Source organism: Ptychodera flava, chromosome 18 (assembly GCF_041260155.1).
Source record: "Ptychodera flava strain L36383 chromosome 18, AS_Pfla_20210202, whole genome shotgun sequence".
Lineage (NCBI taxonomy): Eukaryota > Metazoa > Hemichordata > Enteropneusta > Ptychoderidae > Ptychodera > Ptychodera flava.
In genome coordinates, this window is record NC_091945.1 from 35,334,512 (window position 1) to 35,354,352 (window position 19,841).

At 34.8% G+C, this 19,841-nt stretch overlaps 1 protein-coding gene across 3 annotated transcripts in view; it reads right to left on the minus strand.

The window, feature by feature from the left end:
- The window catches only part of LOC139117495 (lysophosphatidic acid phosphatase type 6-like), a 158,180-nt gene that overhangs the window by 17,330 nt on the left and 121,009 nt on the right, over positions 1 to 19,841 (minus strand). Inside the window, exons 12-13 of one of the 3 annotated variants that reach the window (XR_011548545.1) lie at positions 19,460 to 19,491; positions 411 to 573 (exon numbers count right to left, since the gene is read on the minus strand). The gene's annotated coding sequence lies outside the window, so the exon portion shown is untranslated. Of the gene's footprint in view, positions 1 to 410; positions 574 to 2,003; positions 2,149 to 19,459; positions 19,492 to 19,841 lie in introns of those variants that run through there. The other 2 variants (XR_011548547.1, XR_011548546.1) reach the window with 2 other exon arrangements.

Sequence of the window (19,841 nt, forward strand, 5' to 3'; positions counted from 1 at the left end):
TGGACCGTTTTTGGTGAGTCGTCGACGGTTCCTGCTTGAATTTGAACTTTTGACCTCCTACGTATTCAGTGTGTTGTACGCGCGATCGAGCAAACATCGTAGAAACCGTCGACGGCTCAAGGGAAAATGGTCGAAAATACGTGTTCTTATATTCAAGAAAGTTAGCAGGCGTACAGAATGAGTCTCAGATAGTCAATGATAAAGATGATACAAGTTTATTTATTCAAAGGCTAATATAGTTCATTATTTTGCAAGCTAAATCTACGACACTGATCGGTCTCGTAGTAAACTGCAAACGAAGCCTATGCGTTGGCTCGCAGCGACTGTGGCGGTGACCCCAATGACCCGAGCGCGATCGATATACCGGTACGCCACAAGTACCGCTGTGATATCACAGCGACAAAACTTACAGATATTGGCCCTTTAATCTTATTTCTTGCCTATCTGCCTGACAACTCTGTTTGAAGGGATACTCCAGGCAAAAGTGTAGTGACGGAGAGGCAATACTGGCTTGTCATCTTATCAGAGTACTTTAAACACATAACATCTTGTTTTAAATGACATCACAGACACCTGTTAACAAAATATAAGGTTGAAGTATTACCTTTCAAATGCAGTAATAGGACCGAAGATTTTCATGTGAACCATTCAAAACATACACTCACAAATTAAGCAAGCATTGACCCATAGCGTCAGCTGCCAATATGATCAGCTCTTTAACAATACCTTTTTTTGTTATCATTGATAATAATGAAACATTTTTGAAATATATTATGCCTGTTTCAAGATTTAGGGGGGGGGGGGCAAGATCAACACCATTGAGATAATAACCAAGTCTGTAAGTTTTGACAAAATGCATCCACCAGTATGCAAATTACACAACCATGATCTTTATCCGGAGGGCCACATGGACTCCGGAACAACTGGCAAGGTCTCTTATATTGAATGCATCCCTCAAGGATAATGGTGGGTGTGACTAGAACAACAGAATTACCATTTATATTTGATGTGAGAAATTTGAGAAGGGTTTCACCTGCACAGAAGCCGTATGAATATTTATGTAAATTGTGTAATGAGAGTATGATGGAGCATTGCTGTGTTTTTACTAATATTGAAAGAGATCAGGTGGTATGCTTTGTTTTAATATTTGTTCATGGTGACAAGCCCCGCAGGTATTACCGCATCAACATTCAAATTTCAGTAAAATCCCCAGAATGTATGAATGCTTATGAATAAAGGTTACAAGTGGTGCATTTGTAGTTCCCCAAGTATCTGTAAGTCTTGTGCTATGCAAACAGCTGGACTGTTTTTACAGCACTGATATACAACAAAACTTTCATAGCCTTCTCATGAATTAATTAGCAAAGGACATTTGGTACTGAGGCCTGCTATCATAGCGTTCATTTTTAACTGGATACCAGGCAAAGTCACCAGTCTTTTATAACTTTTTGCAAGCTATTTTTCCATCAAAAGTGTTCATATCCATTAAAGTGATACAATTTCTGCCAACTACCCAGAGAGATCAAATTGTGAACACCTTGCAATCTTGTACATGGTACGTTGAAATTGTGCATCTCTCTCGGATAAATTTCTGTAAAATCAAAAAACAACTTTTTTTTTCAAATGTCTATCGATGTATATGCACAGTTGTAACTATAAAGTCGTGTCACAATTAACAACAAAAGATTGCTACAATGTTTTGTCATTTGCATATTGAAACTCTTCCTTTTGACTGCATCAATATAGGTATATCTGATTTGCATGTGAAAACTGGAAAAGTCCAACGGCCTCCATTTGGCCTGTAACAACAACTCAATTTTCAAAACCAGATTATAATTTTTTCTGATTCATCCATGAATTTAAATCATCCTGAGATCCAAATATCTTCTTTTCCTACGGCACTTAGGAAAGAAATCTGTAAATCAAGTGCTGTGTGATAAAAAAGTTAAAACATGTGCAGCATAATTTACTGAGATGATTGTACCCAGCAAATCAGAAGTTACCTTTGATAGTGCAAGTCACCTAGGTACATGGCACCACATATCTGTTAATGACATGATGACTTGTTTTAAATTGCGTTTTGTTGTACTGTATATCCTACAGTTGGCTTTTCGATGATTATCACCTTTGTCTGAATTGTTTCATTTTCTGGAAGATATGACATTATTATTGAATGTCAGTGCCTTTCTATGGTGATCAACAAGTGCCTTGGAAATTCATTAAAATTTTTTTTAAATATTATTCATTACATTTTAAAAATTTCATGGATAAATTCAGCGGCGATTATAAATAGCACAGAGTTCAGATCAAAATAATGCAACAGTGCAATTGCTAAAGGTATTTAATCATGAAATTTAACCGAAGCCTACCAAATGAACTTTAACATTTACAAACTAGGATAAAATGAAGCCATACAGGATGTTACATGTGTAGGTGTTCATCTATCCCTTTCCTGGATTTCCAATTAGCATTTCTACCAAAATATTGTTTCACATCTTTCTTTGCCAACATGACATATCCAGCCTGAGGGTTTCATGTTTGCATTTCCAACCCTGTAGTGACGTTTGTCTTGCCATTGGTCGTACGTGTTACCCTGTATCAGTAATGGATTAATTTACTTGTATCATTTCATTGATGTGAATTTGAGATTGAAGCTTATCCAATACAGTAACTCATCCATTTCTTATTGGGCTGGACAGTATGCTTGACAAATGATACAAATTACCGTACTACCATCTTGCTTAACTATTTCACCACCAAATGTTTACTGTGATGTAGAGAGGACTTTCATAGGTAGGAATTCTTTGACCGCTGTGACTAAAACACAACTGACAGCTGTAACTTTTGGACTTTGTGGTGAGTGTAGACGCTGTGCCTCATGACAAATTCATTAAATTACTCTACTTTTTCTTGCACTCAATGTCTGAGACATAAATTTGTTTTCTATAAACATTTAAAAATATGTATATCTTCATAAATTGTTCAAATTGTTCAAAAACTTCTTGTCTATATGTGGTAATTGTCTGAAAATCATCAAACCAGTTGAGAGAGCTGTAGGTTTCAAAATCTGTCTTCTTTGCAGGAAATTTTCTAAGCTTCTAAGGGTTTATAAAAGGTGTTACAGATAATCTGTGCATTGATTGATGATCTGCATTTTATGACAAGGAAGAACTCATATCAACTCAGAATTATCTTATCTCACCGTCCTGTCTGCAATGTCTCTCTGAATAATTTGAAAATGCCAGGATACTGTACAAGCTTAATAATTATCGATGTACTTATTAAACACCAGACTAGTCTATGATTACCTAATCTATTCTATAAAACATGTGATCAATCAAGCATTTTTATCATTCTGATCATATTTCACAGCGTCAATATGCGGCAACTCAGGGAAGATTCTTAAGAAAGAAATACAAAATTCTTCTACGACTGACATGTGAAATCTGACATTAACAATTTCCATGTGAGAGACTGATCTATTTGCATTACTATCTATGGTATTGTTGGACTTATCTATATTGAGAATTAGGGGTGAACGGGTTCAACCATTGTGTTACTGACAGAGATATCACACATACAATTTATCAGGTTTTCCCAATACACAGCCAAGAATTCTCAACACCCGGACCAGATTATGGCCTCCCTAGGCTCTTGAGAATTTCTCCTTTGCAATGATAATATGCAGATGGCTGGAATAATTAAACATTCAGTTGTGGCTTGACTGACAATAATGACAACTTTCTGAATAAGTTTATCCTGTAGTCTGGCAGAAAATCCTGTTTGTACCTATGAACAGCATTATATTATAGCATCACAGTATGCTGGTATATTGATGCAGAATTTTTGGATTTTCATCGTTATATCAAAAAGCAATTACGAATTTACTAACAGAGTCTTGCGCAAACAGAAAATAATATCACTATCACTAGTTAATGTGTCCAATGACTGCAGTCAATGTCAGCAACAATGATCTTTAAGTCTCTTTTTAAAGATAAATTCACAGTAACGCACATCAAAGAACCAGAATAATTATTCTGTATAATGTGCATTTTGGTGATAATTCCTGCAGTTTGACAGAAATGCTTTCCGTGAAAACTAATCCTAGATGAGTTTCTTTTTTGGTCAACTTGGGAAATTGTGATTTTATTTGATTAAGCTGTCAGAGAACTCAAATGAACACCAATCTTGTGAGGGTATTTCTGTATTGAACAAAATAAGCATTTATTCCTCTTTGATCAACCTTTGCACAATTTATACCAATGTAAAATTTTCTGTTTACAAATTGCAGAACTTCAAAAACTCATATCATATCTATCATTTCTTCTGATTTACAGAGTGAGTGTACTGTCAATACATGCTAATTCAACATTGATGAGGTGATGGAACACGGTTAACTTTTCAAAGAGTATTACCAATGGTTATAGTGTTCTCTGTATAAACCCAGCACAATAGAATCAATGACAGAAGACACCGCAGAGGAATAAATGATATAAATACTGCAATACAATCTGAACTAAGCTTCAAAATTGCAAAAAGTATAAGAAAAAAGACCTTTTATAAATGATTTGGTTTAGCATAGCTTGGAAGGCACTTTATACAAAATAATATTACCTATATGAGCACAATCCTCAAATTGCCCAATTACCATCAGTAGAAAAGTCAACAGAATTCATTTTCAAGTAAATGCCGCTGAGTTTGACCTACATTTCTTTGGAACCAGGCTAGAGCAACACCTCAGAGAGAAAACCTAAATTCCTGGCGATGAAAAAACATGCTTTGGACCAAACTTTAACACTTCATTGTCTTCCAGAAAATTGTGAATATTTTTCATAGACTGTGTGGATTAGTGTGTGATCTTGATGAAATGTTTTCACTGTCTGTATGCGTCACCATTTGAGATTTAGAAATGTTAAACAAACATATTTTGGAAATGCTGCCTAGTACATATCTGTATAAAGAGGAATAGCGTTTACAAATTCAGACATAGGGATGACATTTCACAGACAATCACACTCCCAGATACATTCTGAACTGACTTGTGATGTCTTTAGTGAGTAACAGTAGCTACTGTACGGTAGTAACATAGTAGCAAAACAAACCCTGTAATGTGCTTTTTGTATTCAACAGCCCTTTACTGCATACTGTAAACAACCTTGAAATGTGCAGTAATCGATACAAATTAAATAAAAGTTCAAGTATGTTACAATGTATATAAATATTTCCATTCATCTGCCTATTCTAATCAAGGCAGTATGTGGCTCGGGGATAGATATTCAGACTTACTTTTCACAATGTATTCTTTTGGCCTACCACTAACAAAGGCTCATTTTGAAGTTTATGGAGTAAATCATTTTCACTGGCTTAGTTTGTGAAAATCAGGAATTTTATTTTACCCATTGAGAAAATACACGGATGGCCACCATTTTGATTTTCAAATATCGATAAACATTGGTAACATTGGGTATTTGGGTAATATCGGTAAACATTGGGTAATTCGTATAATTAGCTTCTTCAGTACCAAAGTTTGCAGGGTGATTTTTATCCTTGATTTCAAAAGAGAATGGTTAAAGCCTTGCCCAAGGAAAGTTTCAGCAAAAGTTCAAGTCTTTCATTTTTAAGGTGTGAACTACCTTAAGTTGAAATTCAACATGATATTTGTAAGGTTCATCATGTGTTCCTGTACATACAAAGGCTGTGGCCAAAAGCTACAAAATGTGAGTTTACACATTCATTTTATATTTAAAAATAACTCTGCAGTTCATTGCAATGGTATGGGTAGACGCAAATGCAGAATTTCTGTCATCAACACACTTTCTGTAGATACATTACCACAAATTGGAAAGTTTGAAGCCATATTTGGAAGAATCTACCAAATTTAATTTGCATATTTTTCTGTACTCACTGCAGGAATGAGGCATGCACCTAATCCTACAGGAAACTGATATTAATCTAAATTTTGGTGAAATATCATGTTTCTGAGAGACTGATAGATTTCTATAAGAGATTACCATGCCAAGTTTTTTAATAATCACCGAAGGGACTTAGACATGACAGATCAGTATCGTCAAGATGCCTGATAGCTGCTTGCTTTTTTTTCATATTTATTTTCACAAACAACTTTCCATTACTTATATTTGAACATAGGAACGGAATATGTGGTCACAACGAAAAAGGTCATTGAAACTTTTGTAAGGTTTTGTCTTTCCAATCCATCAGCCTGACAAATTATTGAAAAAATATTACAACCACAAACGTGAGTCAAAGGCCAAGGAAGATTTGACGTTCAGATTTGGAAGAAGGCTATATGTTTTACTAATGGATTTTCACTTTAATGTAGGCAAGTATTCCATTATAGTGTCTACCCTTTCATTATTAATACCTCTAAAATTTCAGCAAATGATAATAAATATTGAAATTTGATCTGCAGCTCTGAGGCACTTTGCTTGAGGTATAACTCTGACAGTATGTACAGTTACATGCAGAAAAGAATTTGTACAGCCATTTCAGGTTTCCTGCAAATATCTCACTGACAAATTAATAAAGCCATGGGAAAGATTTTTCACAAATATTTGCTTCAATTACAGCTGTAAATCTCTTGTTCACTTTCCTAAAAATTTTCTTTTGAATGTAAAATGCTTTTCATATCAAAAGACAAACAAACTACTACGTTTCTAGTAATCAGTAGATTCAATTACACAAAAGTACTCCCATTAGAAGCGGACGGAAATTCGTAAATATTTTTCACAAATATTTGCTGCTTGTCCAGAAATGATTTTCTGCAACCTAATGGCTTCTGAGAGTGAAAATTTAAGAACTTATGAAAAGGTATTATAGGACGGTAATTGGCATCTGCTGTAATCCAACGGAACATGTAATGTTTCCGGATATTGCGATATGATCCAGAGCAAGCAGAGGAGACTGTAATGCAGTATGATTTAAGATTAGTTCATTATTGGAACTGTTACTGTACAGTGAATTATGACATCTAATTCTGTGCAAAAAACACATAATGATATTAAAATGGCAATTTAATTATTGACAAGCTTTTTGTGTGATAGGGGACAGGTACTTCTCAATGTTTGCTGTAGCTACAACTAGAGGGTAAACTGACATTTAAATTTTTGCATAATTCATTAAATGTCAACAGTGTGGAATCCACTTTTTTAAAATCTGTTTTCTAAGTCCAAAATATTTTGATTAATGAGGTTTCTATTTTATTTTCTGTTACAAAAGCATTCATGAAAGTCAATCAGCACAGTTTTTCTAATTTATAAATTTACTGTGAATAAGTCTTAAAATTGAAAAAGGTAGATTGGAATTGTCACAGCTTACTAGAAAGTTTCAGTACAAGTTTTGTTTGATCAAAAATTTCAAAAAGAAGAGGATATTTTCGATTTTAAATTTGTGCTTTTAGAAGTGTAAGGTAAGTTAACAAATTAATCTTAAAAATTGGTCTGCAATGGTACACAAAGAAGTTACATGTGAGTACCAGTGTAAAGTTTAGGTTGCGTCGTTATTGTATTTTCGGTAGAGTGGTGAGAACGTTTGAAGGAAACTAAAATCTGTGTACTCACACAGAAGCCATTGTACTCATGCAAAGTAGTTAACATTGATACTTGGAACTATTGAGCAAACTTATATGTACCACACCTCTTGCAATAAAAAAATTATAACGTATAAAAAGTAAGCTATTTATGCACTGTAATAGTCATTTATGAATCTTTTAAGGAATAGAGAGCAACTTTAAAATCACGATGTAAACTTTTAACTTGCACTGTTAACATAAACATTTATATCAATTGCTAAAACATATATGCCTAGTATAATATTCCTCAATGGCAGCCATATTAAATTAAATTTAATAATTATTTTAGCTAGCTGAGCTTTGACAGTGGGACAATGAACCTCTATCTTTGTAGTCCAAAATGGAAGAAAATTACTACGTTTTACAAATTGCTTATCAAACCTTATCAAAGTTGTATGTAAGCCCATTCTACCATTATCAAATCAAAATTGGTCACTAATTCATTTGTTCCTGATAAACCAATGACAAAAAAGCCTTTTCACTATCAATTGTTCATTGACTCAATGGAATCAGGTAATGAACTCAGAATATGTGACCAAGCAGCAGATACAATTCTGATGAGATATTCAACACAAAAATATAAAATTAATTGAAACAATCTGATACTATTAACCCACACTGTATGAGAGTACAGTTTCAATTGAGGAGATTTTTAAACCAAAACTGTGGGAAGTTGCAGCAATCATCCTTTGAAACCAATTAACAAAATTGTAAGAGTTATCTGATTTGATGTTTCTGGTAAGATTTATCTCAAATACAACAAAGATTGATAACTTTGTGACAACTTGCAAGCGATCCACAGACAATGTGGGAAACTTGACAGGAAATGATAATGGATAATGATGGTGAATATAATCATCTATTTGATAAGCCATACCATGTTGACTGTGGTACTAATGAAAGAAAGCGATGCATCTGGCTGGACCAATCAGAGAACGCTTACTGATGGTGTTGCTTATGATTATTCCTCTTCATAATAATGGATATCTGAACTGAAAATTCAAAATTGACTGGCACCTCTGAATTTGAACTACCCTGCATAGTTCACTGTGAGTAAACTGACATTTGTAATCATACAGTTACGGTTTTAACATGATAGTATTTGTTTGGCCTAGTTCTGTTTGTAAACTGTTGACCAAAAGTGTGATGCTTACCATGACTACATAGTTTCGTCATACAATTACAAATTATAAGAAAAGACATAAAATTGACCATTTTTATTGACCAAAAGACCTTAATGATATTACAGCATGCATTGAGATAATCTTTAAGCTTTAAGCAAAAGAATTCTGCAGTCGTCAAAATCTCATAGCAATATAGCAATGAAAAGACAAAGAGTATGATGAGCGTTTTATGAATATTCATATTTATTATGAATCATCATCATTTCATTTGTATACTAGAACAAAAGTAATCAACACACTTGACATTAATGGTGGAAAAAACTGAATTGGTATTGATCCAGATCCAGATTCACTACAAAGACACTCTACCATCCTATTGTTTTCAATGGTGTGATTAGATCTACATGTATGTACAGGGATTTACCGTGCAGGGTCTGATTGGCTTGGTTACGGCATGTTTATGGACAACACACAGAGTTGAAATTGAAGTCAATAAATTCCCGCGGTGAATATTTGCAGCCATTTTACAAGAAATGACATGTCTGAAAATTACCTCAATGTCTTTTAAAACATAGCCAAATCAGTATGAACCATAATTGTGTTTCTTTAGTTGGTGCCAGATCTATTCTGGAATTGAATCTGACATAATATGGTTGTAACGATGTGTTGACATCATTGTAAGATACAGACATACAAGATGGAATCATTATTGTTTCATTAGAATTGTTTACAAAAACCTGGTTTTTTGAAAATTGGTTGAAAGACAGCTGATTTTTTCATCACATCTTGTCCGACAAGAAGAGAAAAATTTGCTTTGTTTTGGTACGAATGTTCATCTATTCACCAGAAATCGATGATGTCTAATCCACAGCATATCTAAAATACAGCTGTTATTCAGTGATGTAAGACAAGCAGCAGTTTCTGAGGAAAATTCAGGAATATAAACTGATTACCTCTTGTATTCAAATGAGTCAAAGCAGTATCTACAGGATTGATAAGGAGTGGTAGCAAGTAGAGATGAGAAAATTTACATATGCTGAGAACCCTGAGATAAATAAGAACACTGGCCACGCTGTTGCTATGCGCGTATGGGTCAATGTAGAAACAGCAACTGCCTATATGAACAACCTGGACATTGTCATTCAAATGTGAGAATCCTACAAAAAGAGAACAATAAGTGCAAAATGAAAATCACTGAGGAATTGACACACAACATATCAACTGACAAAGACCCATGGAGAGAAAATTGAACTCCAATTGATATTTCTGATGTGCTAATTTGTTGAACTAAACTTTTGTTCACACGTATGTGCTTGCTACTCTACAGTTTACGTCAGTAAGGAGGCCGAAGTAGTTGGAAGAAAGCCCTTCAATGCAGCTGTTAAAATATCACATACCTTGAAGATGGAATTAGAAAGTGTTAGTGCAATCATAAGGGAGTGGAGATCGTTGGCTAAGATTGTTGTCACGGGAGACTGTTAGGCAGTCTGGCTGGCACCATCATTGCTCTCACCTTCAGACGGCCTGTCATAAGAACTAAACATCAAGTGGACAAGCTACTGTGCATCCAAAGTCGGATAAACCAAAGTTTCTCTGACAATTCACTTTTGATCGCTTGTGGCGATGATCAAAATCACCAAACGACTGTAGATATTATTGGATTGGCTTCATGTGGAATCTCTGTCTTGAATTTACTGATTCTTTCAATTTCCCTTTGTAAATCTTCACTTTCAATTTTTCTCTTCGTTGATATTTATCCCGTCAATCAGGCATATCTCTACACTGGCACATAACCAGACTAAAGAAGATTATTACAAATTCCACATCTACAACACAAAATCCTTCTGACAAACCCACATTACCCACATCCAATACTGATTTGAAATTAGTGCTGATTAAAAATTAGTACTGAGATAACCCTGGAATGTTTGTCCATGGACAAACATTCCGGGTCACCTAAGTACTAATTTTTAAAAATCAAGGAAAGTGAAAACTCCTTTAAATTAGATGATAGATTGTCCTTTGAACTGTTAAAATACTTTAATTACTGTATACAATGAGACTCTGTAATTGGTCAGACACACTCTGATCTAATATAATCATTACTGGCCAATCAATAGATATAAATCTATCATGTGACCTTAGCTTCAGCATGTAACCTTTGTCCTTTGAAACTGTCATTCAAAGCAAAGTTCCAAATTCTTCCATTTTAATGGTTGAGAAATTTTTTGCAAAGAATATCACAAAATTTGATTACTATCAGATAACACATCTGACTATCTCTAGTCCTATGTGACATATTGCACTGTTGTCCTGAATTTTCTGCTGTAAACCTTTGGGATAAACCTTTAGTTTATTTGAGCATTACCGATAAGAATCAAAGTACCGTAGTTTAAGTCTGGGGAGGTGTGATACAAACTAGAGTGAGATTGTGAAGGATTTGTCAGTGTTTTTTTAGCTTTGACCCTGTCACCCTACCTTAGGCTACATTGGACTGATACTGACAGAAGTTCATGGATTTCATCAATATGCGAATGTTTCTCAACTGTAGATTCACTGTGTATAGTCACTCAGAAAAAAAAAGACAATAGGGTTGGTCTTTGGCATGATTAGGCTGCAAAGTAAGCTGTGAGAAAATAAAAGAATTTTTGGATAATAATTTCACAATCTAGTTATCATTCAACGTATTTCTGAGCTTTCTAAACAAGGTACTAGTTGCAAATGATTTTCATCTTGTAACTAAGTCATTCTTTAATTTCATGAATGCATATGATTGAGAAAATGTCACTTTAAGAAGCAGAACTGTACATGAACGATACAAATCCAAGACATTTATGACATGTACATAATCACTGGCATGATGTGAAGTGAAATTTGACAGGATGAAAAATGACTGCAAAGCAATCTCTGAGGAGACGCTAATGACAACATCAAATCATCATTTGTCTGGTTTCAGATGAAAACATCAGAATTGCATTTAGAAGTCTGTAACCTGACAGATTGAGTGCATCAACCCAATATGACATGTAGAGTTTTGGAACGAAGGTTTCAATAGCAGCAGATTCTGAATGACATAGCGTCTGTGTCATCAACCATGAGTTATGGATACTACCCATACTAATCACAGATAAATCTCTCCAGGCTAAAGTCGGTCTTGATGTAATGTTTTAAGACACAGTGAGTTATGATAATCTGCAAAGCAGATCATTACACTGGAAAGAAATCTGGACTGTTAAGGCTTAAGAAGTCTATGTGGGTTTTATCAGATCATGGTTTATCAGACTGACCATTCATTTTCATTTTGACTGAGAAGACGTGTGGTATATACTGCACAGTGACAACACTTCCATGCCTACTTGGTATTTGGTTCTGTGAAATAGGGTCCAAGTTACAACCTCTACAAGACAAAAAAGTCAATTTGTTTTTTTGCTAGGGCTATCTTTCTTGTCTGACTCAACGCAGCAGGTAGTGACAAATTTGTCCGTTTTCATTCTCTGTGGAGACATTTCACAGTCAGCGATTCGCAGTATTACTACCACCGTGTACTTTGAATTCAATGCTAGTAATTCTACAATTAATTTTCATCATAGCATAATCTAAATATATTTTCCATCATTCCATCATGTTCTAAAAGCTCCTTCTTTAAAATATGTCCTCGCCTTTTTTTGACTGTAGCTTATTGAAAACCTTTTGGTTTACAATAAACATGTTGAAGTTCAATATCGTGGATTTAAAGTAATATTGACATTGTAAGCACTTGACAATGTGGTGAACTCAAGTTGATATTTTATAACTATCTACCAGTAGAATAACACACACTATCACTGTACTCTGCGTGTGCAGTATGTAGAGGAAGTTATTTGATATTTTCATGACTATTATTATATTTATTTTCATATTAACATTCAAATTATTATAATTATTTATTATAATTGGTTCTCATTAATTTACCAATACAGTATAGTCTACACTTACATTTTGATGTTGGATAATGACAGCAAAGTTATACAAAGTTTACACAGTAAGGGTGCATGGCTACTTGAGATTGTAAGACAAAGAAAATTGCAGCCATGTTTCATGGCAAATCATATGCAAGGGTTGTTGATGGTGTAAATGAAAGACTGTTGCAACCATACTTCATTAGAAACACAAACCACTTTCCAACTATCAAAGAGATGTAGACAAAACGGAATATCCACTTTCAAATTATCAAAGAGTTCAGACAAGACTGCCGTGTACTTTCAAACTATCAAAGAGATGCTAATAAGAAGGGTATTCAAAGAAATCTGCTTGATACTGGAATGCAACAAGCACACACCTGGAGGTAACCAGTGTGGTCTATGCAAATTAGCTTTGAACCCGATGCATGCTGGGATTGACCTGGTTTATTCATGATGCACCATTTATTCTTTCTACTTTCACTTTTATTTGTCATTTTTTGTAGTCCTTGCCGACTGGAACATAAATTTCACATCTGGCATTTACGAATTACAGTCTCACACTATTTTAAGTTCAATATTTATCTTCCAAGGATGAGAACTGACATGGCTTTTGTCAAAGGGACGAATCCCAGTGCATGTGTGACACTAATTCAATCCTAAATTCATTTACAGTAGATGTAATGTAGAATGACAAATAGAGGGCAGAATAGACACAATCAAAGCAATCAACTCGCTAAAGTCACTCTCAATAACACAAAACCAATATAGATTTTCTCCTTATTTACACGACTGCTTATTATGTTTGTGGAGACATTATGCAGATCTTCTCAACCATGAAACCCACACAATGGAATAATGAACTTTGTAACACCACCTCACACAATAAACCATTGATAGTGTTCTTTGATCCCCTGAGGGGGGTAAGCCACTCCAAGGTGCTGAAATCACAGAGCTGTTTGAGTCACATGTGTAATCTCTTTCTATTGTATCGCTGATTCTATAGCAATGCAATCACTACGCTGGTGTGACTGGCCATGCCACTAGAATAAATTAAATACAGTCTGCTCAGAACATGCAGGAAAGTTGATTTTCTAGCTGTAAAGACGACATCAAATTAGACAAAGGTTCATACTTTCTCATCTCATTATAACAAATGTTTTTTTTTTCATTGTGACACAGCATCTTGACCAATGTGAATGATCATTATTGAAACACTGGAATCATTAGAATGATTCATTATGCAAAATCACATGATTATCATTTATATGCAAACAACTTGAATCAAAATGACACTGTGGAAGGCATTGACCAATGGCTGACAAAATGCAAACTGCAGACAAGCATAAGTGCAAAGATGTCAGAGTGAAAAGACAGGTTGCACATCCTAGCATACTATCGATTGATTGATTGATTGATTGATTGATTGATTAATGATTTAATTAGCTGACTGATCAATAAATTTGTTGATTGATCAGTAATTTCATTGAACAATCTATTGGACTGATCTAATGGACTATCTACAATTCCATGAATCAAGGGATTAACCAGAAAATTTGTCGATGGATTAATCAACTGATTAACCAATACATGAACTTGATCAGTTGAAATATTGCTCCATTAAGATAAGCTTGCATGACACAGTTATCAATACATGTATTGCAAACAATCATCAAGAAACGTTACAAATGTGTGAAGTGGACTGCCATGATTTCATGCAAAGAATACAAGGTCAAGCATATCTTTCACAAATCCATGTTAATTTAACATTTGGACTACTCCTCTAAGATCTGACCAGCAGACGTAGTAGTCAGGTTATTTCAACAACTGTCATCTGCATGGAAATACATGCTACGCATATGTTAATAACATCACTCGGTTTGGAATATCAAGTAGATATCTTGCCACCTAACAGAAACGACCTATTCTTACAGAAAGGTCAAGTGTCCGCTTTTTAATCTGGACCCATCGTCACTTGTTTTCTGAGGTGTTGGAAAATAATTGATTTGATCTGTTCACTGATCTGGGCCTGGCTCCAAGGATTTGACTGGCTCCAGACTTTACTCACAAAAAAATAGGGATCTTGCTGTTTCAATAATCAGGTTAAGCAAGATTTACCTTTTGTACGTTTTCTACTTCCATGTGATTAGAGTCGTCGAGTCATGGAATTCCCATCCAGACATGAACAGTTAAGCCACTGTAGAGTCAGCTGGTAAATCAATATTACATTTCTATTCATCACAAGCTATACAGTCCTTTCTCCTTCACTGTTTTTCTGTTTCAAGCCAGCATTGAAAGTTTCAACTGTTCTTTTATACATTAAAAAATAATGGCAGGTTTCACATCATTCCCTTTCAAGCACAACAGGAACTTTTGGAAATGAATTATGGAACAGAATTTCTTTTGAAAATTCACATCTGTGTGAAGGACCCTTGAATTTCCTATCTTCTATTAGTGCAGATATTGGACAAAGCATTGCTTCAGTGTGGTGATCATAGGCAGAGGAAGATTTCAGTAAAAATCTTCAGGAAAAAATCTTAGTAAGTCAGTGTACCTGTTTTATAAGAATTTACTTTTTACATGTGTTATATAGGACTTTCACTTATATCAACCAATTAACATTTGTGATAAAAAGCCAAAAATCATGATCAAGCACTCCGTTTCAAAATATTGATATGAAATTAGGAATATTTTTGCTGATGTATGATTTCAAATTCAAGTATAATATTCCTGATTCTCCATGACCTTGTTCAGTGAATAAATTGGTGAAGCAAGGAAAAAAGCAAGGGGACACAACATGGGATAAAAGAGGAGAAACATACAGATCCTGCACACCACAATAAATTACCCATAATTCTGTTTGATTTGTGCCAATGAAGGTTGCTTTTCTTGAAACTTTTTGTGTTTTGCGTATAAGCAGTAATGAAAAGCATACAAAAAAGCACATTAAGTAATAATATTCAGTAAAAATACGTTTAGATATTTTAGCAATAATTTCAAAATGACGTTAAATAAATGTTCAAGTCACATTTTGCAGGTACTACAAATGCCATACTTTTGAAAAGCAAGTTATGACAAACTGTAGGGGTCATTCTCTGAGAAAATTAAGTCAGCACGTAAATTTCTTTCGTCCTTTCTATTTGGAAAAAATCAATATCCTTTTGTTTCATAACACACTGTAACTAGTCTCCCTGCTTTCCATCACATTATTCTGTATGGCTGAAGACACAATCAGTGGAAAATTTTACAAAAATGCTATCTCCTCTTTCAATCATGTATAATTTTCCAAATCATTTAAAATTGGAATTGACAAGAGGTGTGTTTAAAAGTATGTTGTCTACACAAAGGAGACATGGTAGACTTCCCCAAGGAATCTCCAATGGTACAAATCATAATGAATCATGGGATATCTTAAGTACTGTGTCCTTCTCTACATTTTACCATCTGTCTAGTGGAGGTTGTTTGAGGTGTAGTTGATAATACATCAAGTACAGTTTGACTTATGACAAAAAGAGATCCCTGGTCAAAGTACAGGACTAAATCAGTTTATCGGTGACAAGGGGAAAATTGATTCTAAGTTAATGACCCTGAACTTAAAGGAGACTATATATAGACGGTACAATTTACGAGCATTACAAAACTCTGGTTAGCCTTACCCTAGCCCATGACCCAACCCTAGCCATTTTAGACACCTGATGACCCAACAATCACAGTTTTTTGACCTTCCTTCATTTTATGCCCACTAATGCACAAGGTTTGTGTGCTGCTTTTAGTGGTAAGGTTGTTTGACTGTTACAGACAAAATATTACTCATTTCCTTAAAATTGTAGGATGGTAATTTATTGTCAATCACAATGATCAAATTGTCCTGGTGCACTTTATGATACATTGGGATGGGAGGCAAGCATTGCTGAGAAATCACTTCTGAAGAGATCAGTGTTGAATAGATAAAGTTTAGAGTAAAAAGATGAGGATCTTGAAACTATGTGTTGATATTTAAACAGAATAAAAGTTTGATTGGAAGGTTTTCCACTTTTGCAAGCTTTGATTGCTGCAAAACTAAATGTAAAAACATTCACAAGGAGACAAACTTTACAGTACCAAAGTGATGTGAATTATTTAAGGAAAATCTGAGAGAAAATTATCTTTTTTTCCATGATAAGAGCAATATTGTCTAAGACAGCCAATAGGATGTATGATATTATAATCCAATGATACAAAATTAACAGGTGTCAGATGTAAAAAAGAACATAACAATCTGAGGGATGTCTTGAAGCAAAAACATGGTAAGTGATGGTACTACCCAGAACAGCTTGCAAATGCTGCTGGTATGCCACACCTTCCATGACAGGCCAAAAAAAATTGCAACCAATGGCAATCAATTCAAAACAATGGCATCTTCGCTTGCCAAGGCCTGCTGTTTGGCAGCTGGATGTAGTTAGTGGAAGACTCCTGTCTGGCTAACGAGCCCTGCGAGCGGACGATGAAACAATGGTAGCAAGTCAACATTTGGAATACTATCACATATTATTTGCATAATATTAGTACAGTAATATTCTGAAACTAAACCACCATAACTACTGTCAGAGTGCCAGCTCTAATATGTCAAATTCACCTTTCTGCAAGATTCATTGATTTGACGCATTTTGCCAGAAATTAATGGCTGCAAATTTTGCAAAGAGAAAACATAATGAATACTGCAGACGTAACGAAATAAAACTGAGACAGATCCCTTCCAAGCTCCTATGAATTGTGATGCCAATGAATTTAATATGTAGGCTGCCGCTGGTACTGGAAATCTCCAAAACTTTTGAACATGAAATTTCATATCATTCAGGATGTTTTCTGTGTTCTTTCACATCCAAGTAATGGTCACACTCTAATCCCTTTTACCATCATGGTTTAATCCAAGCTTATTGTTTTCCATGGTGTAGTTGGATTTTGACAGACAAAAATGAGGGTGAAAAGGTCAAAAAATCAATATATGGAAAATTTTTGATTCTGTTGGCACAAATTTTAGTACTTTGAATCACTGTTTTGTAAAATGTGCCACTACTGACTAAGTCTAATTTTTGAAAATTCTTCACAATTTTTTTTAGCTGTGGTGGTAACTTTGTTCACATTCAAAGAAATTCATAAAGTACTCAGTGCTTATTTAAAAAAAACGGCTGTTCTTCATGGCCATCCAAAACTAACCTAATATACGTCAAGTATTTCAATCTCATTCTTACTGAAGATGTGCTTCCTTTGCTAAAACCAGCTTCATAAAATTCCCCGATAAACAGGAAACCTGAATCTCTCTGCAGGAAATCAGGATCTGTCTGAGTAGAGACAATCTTGCTTAGGGCAACATTTACCGCGCATCATCTCGGTGTGCGGGAGCCTTGATCAGCTTGTTGACTCCAAGAATATCATGTTATGATGATGTAAATTACTCTGCAATATACTCATACCAGGATAGAATGATACCAGGAATAATCCTCGATGTACAAAATAATACCAAACCAATGAAATGCTTATTGTATGACACGAATTATAGGCTAAAAAGCTGAAAATGGTTGGTTCCTTATACCAACACATGACAGTCCAAGACTTACAAAATACTCCAAAATTGGCAGTGTAGCTCACGATAGGAAATGTCTATGTCTGTAGGCTCACCTTTGTATACTAGCATGAACCATAGACCCTCAAGAAAAGTTGAGGTCTACGCATGAACCTGCTACAGATTTACAATACTTATACACTGCTGTACAGTGAAAACACATACATCCTCTTGTTGCATGTCAAAAGTATACTACCACCATTAAGGTCATTGTATAAGACGTGTCTTTTATTATGATGTTGCAAAATTTGAACTTGAATTATTTCTTCAGAGATGGGGTGCGACTTACAATTTGTAATTTTTATGTTTTTTAAAGTGGGCGTAACACTGATAACATGGAAATTCTCAATTTATTTTATTTTTTGTAGGGGGGGGGGCCCAGGCCAGGGCCAGGCTTTATTGAAAAATGAACTTTAAATCATAATTAAAAGAAGAGCTTGATTACGGTAGTTTTCTTTTGGAGGATGTGGTGGCCCTGATAAGGGCCGTTTGGTATGAGTACCATAGCAATGCCAGAAATGGTGATCGTAGTCTGACTACTAAACTTTTGATGAACAGAGTCAATGTCAATGGTGGCCGGTAGTGTGTGACAGCTGTGCTGAAAAAGTAGTGTGACTTATTATGCATATGTTTTCCATTTTCAGTTTTTTATAAAGGATTTCATCCTGTGCTATTCAATCAAAGAAGGGCACAATTTATAATGCAGATGCGTCTAATAAAATAACTTTGACAGTATTCTATTCACACATTTTATTTCTGTTGTTTTCATGTTGACTGGTAGTTGGATAGTGTTAGCTAGAAAAATTAAACGGTGAAATAAAAATCTGCTTCGCCACATTATTTTCGCCACATCTGAGAAACAAATTTAGAATGTTTATAGGCCTGACCTTTTCTACCTTGCTGATGCACTTGATAAAATCAATTTTTCTCTTTGTCCGTGATTGTAGGAAGAAAATTGAAATTTTGAAGCAGAACACCTCACAAGAAACAGCTGTTACCTAGTTCACCAATTACAGAGTTTCAAGATACATCTATTGTGTACATTCAGGTCTGTATATTATATAAAACAACAATACAATGGAATAAGACTGTACTATGCATTGAGAAGATTCTTTAGTTGAAAAATATATGGAAGATCCATATGCAAAGCTGCCTTTCCTTTTGATCTTTTGTTATATTTTTAAATTTGAATAAAAGCCAGACTTACTATAATCAGCTGTATGCTAGAGGATTTTCAGCCTGTGGAGAAAAACACAAAAGACTCTTGTCAATGTCTACAATAGTACAGCACCATAATTATCAACTGGTGAAAATCCACAAATTCAAGCTTTTTTGAGAATATTCCATTATCTGTTGAGATAAGCATCGTCTCATTGTTTTATTGTCAAGCTCCATCACAGTGTTGTGATAGAGACAGGGCCTTGGTTACCACGGTTTGCCATGACAAAACACATGAGCAATGTAGTTACTATGCTTCATTATAACGTGACAATAATCCATTTCATAATTTCCACCATTATTTAACAATTTGAACTATGGTTTACGTTGCTCGCTATGGTAACAATACCAAACAGAATATTTATGTTATT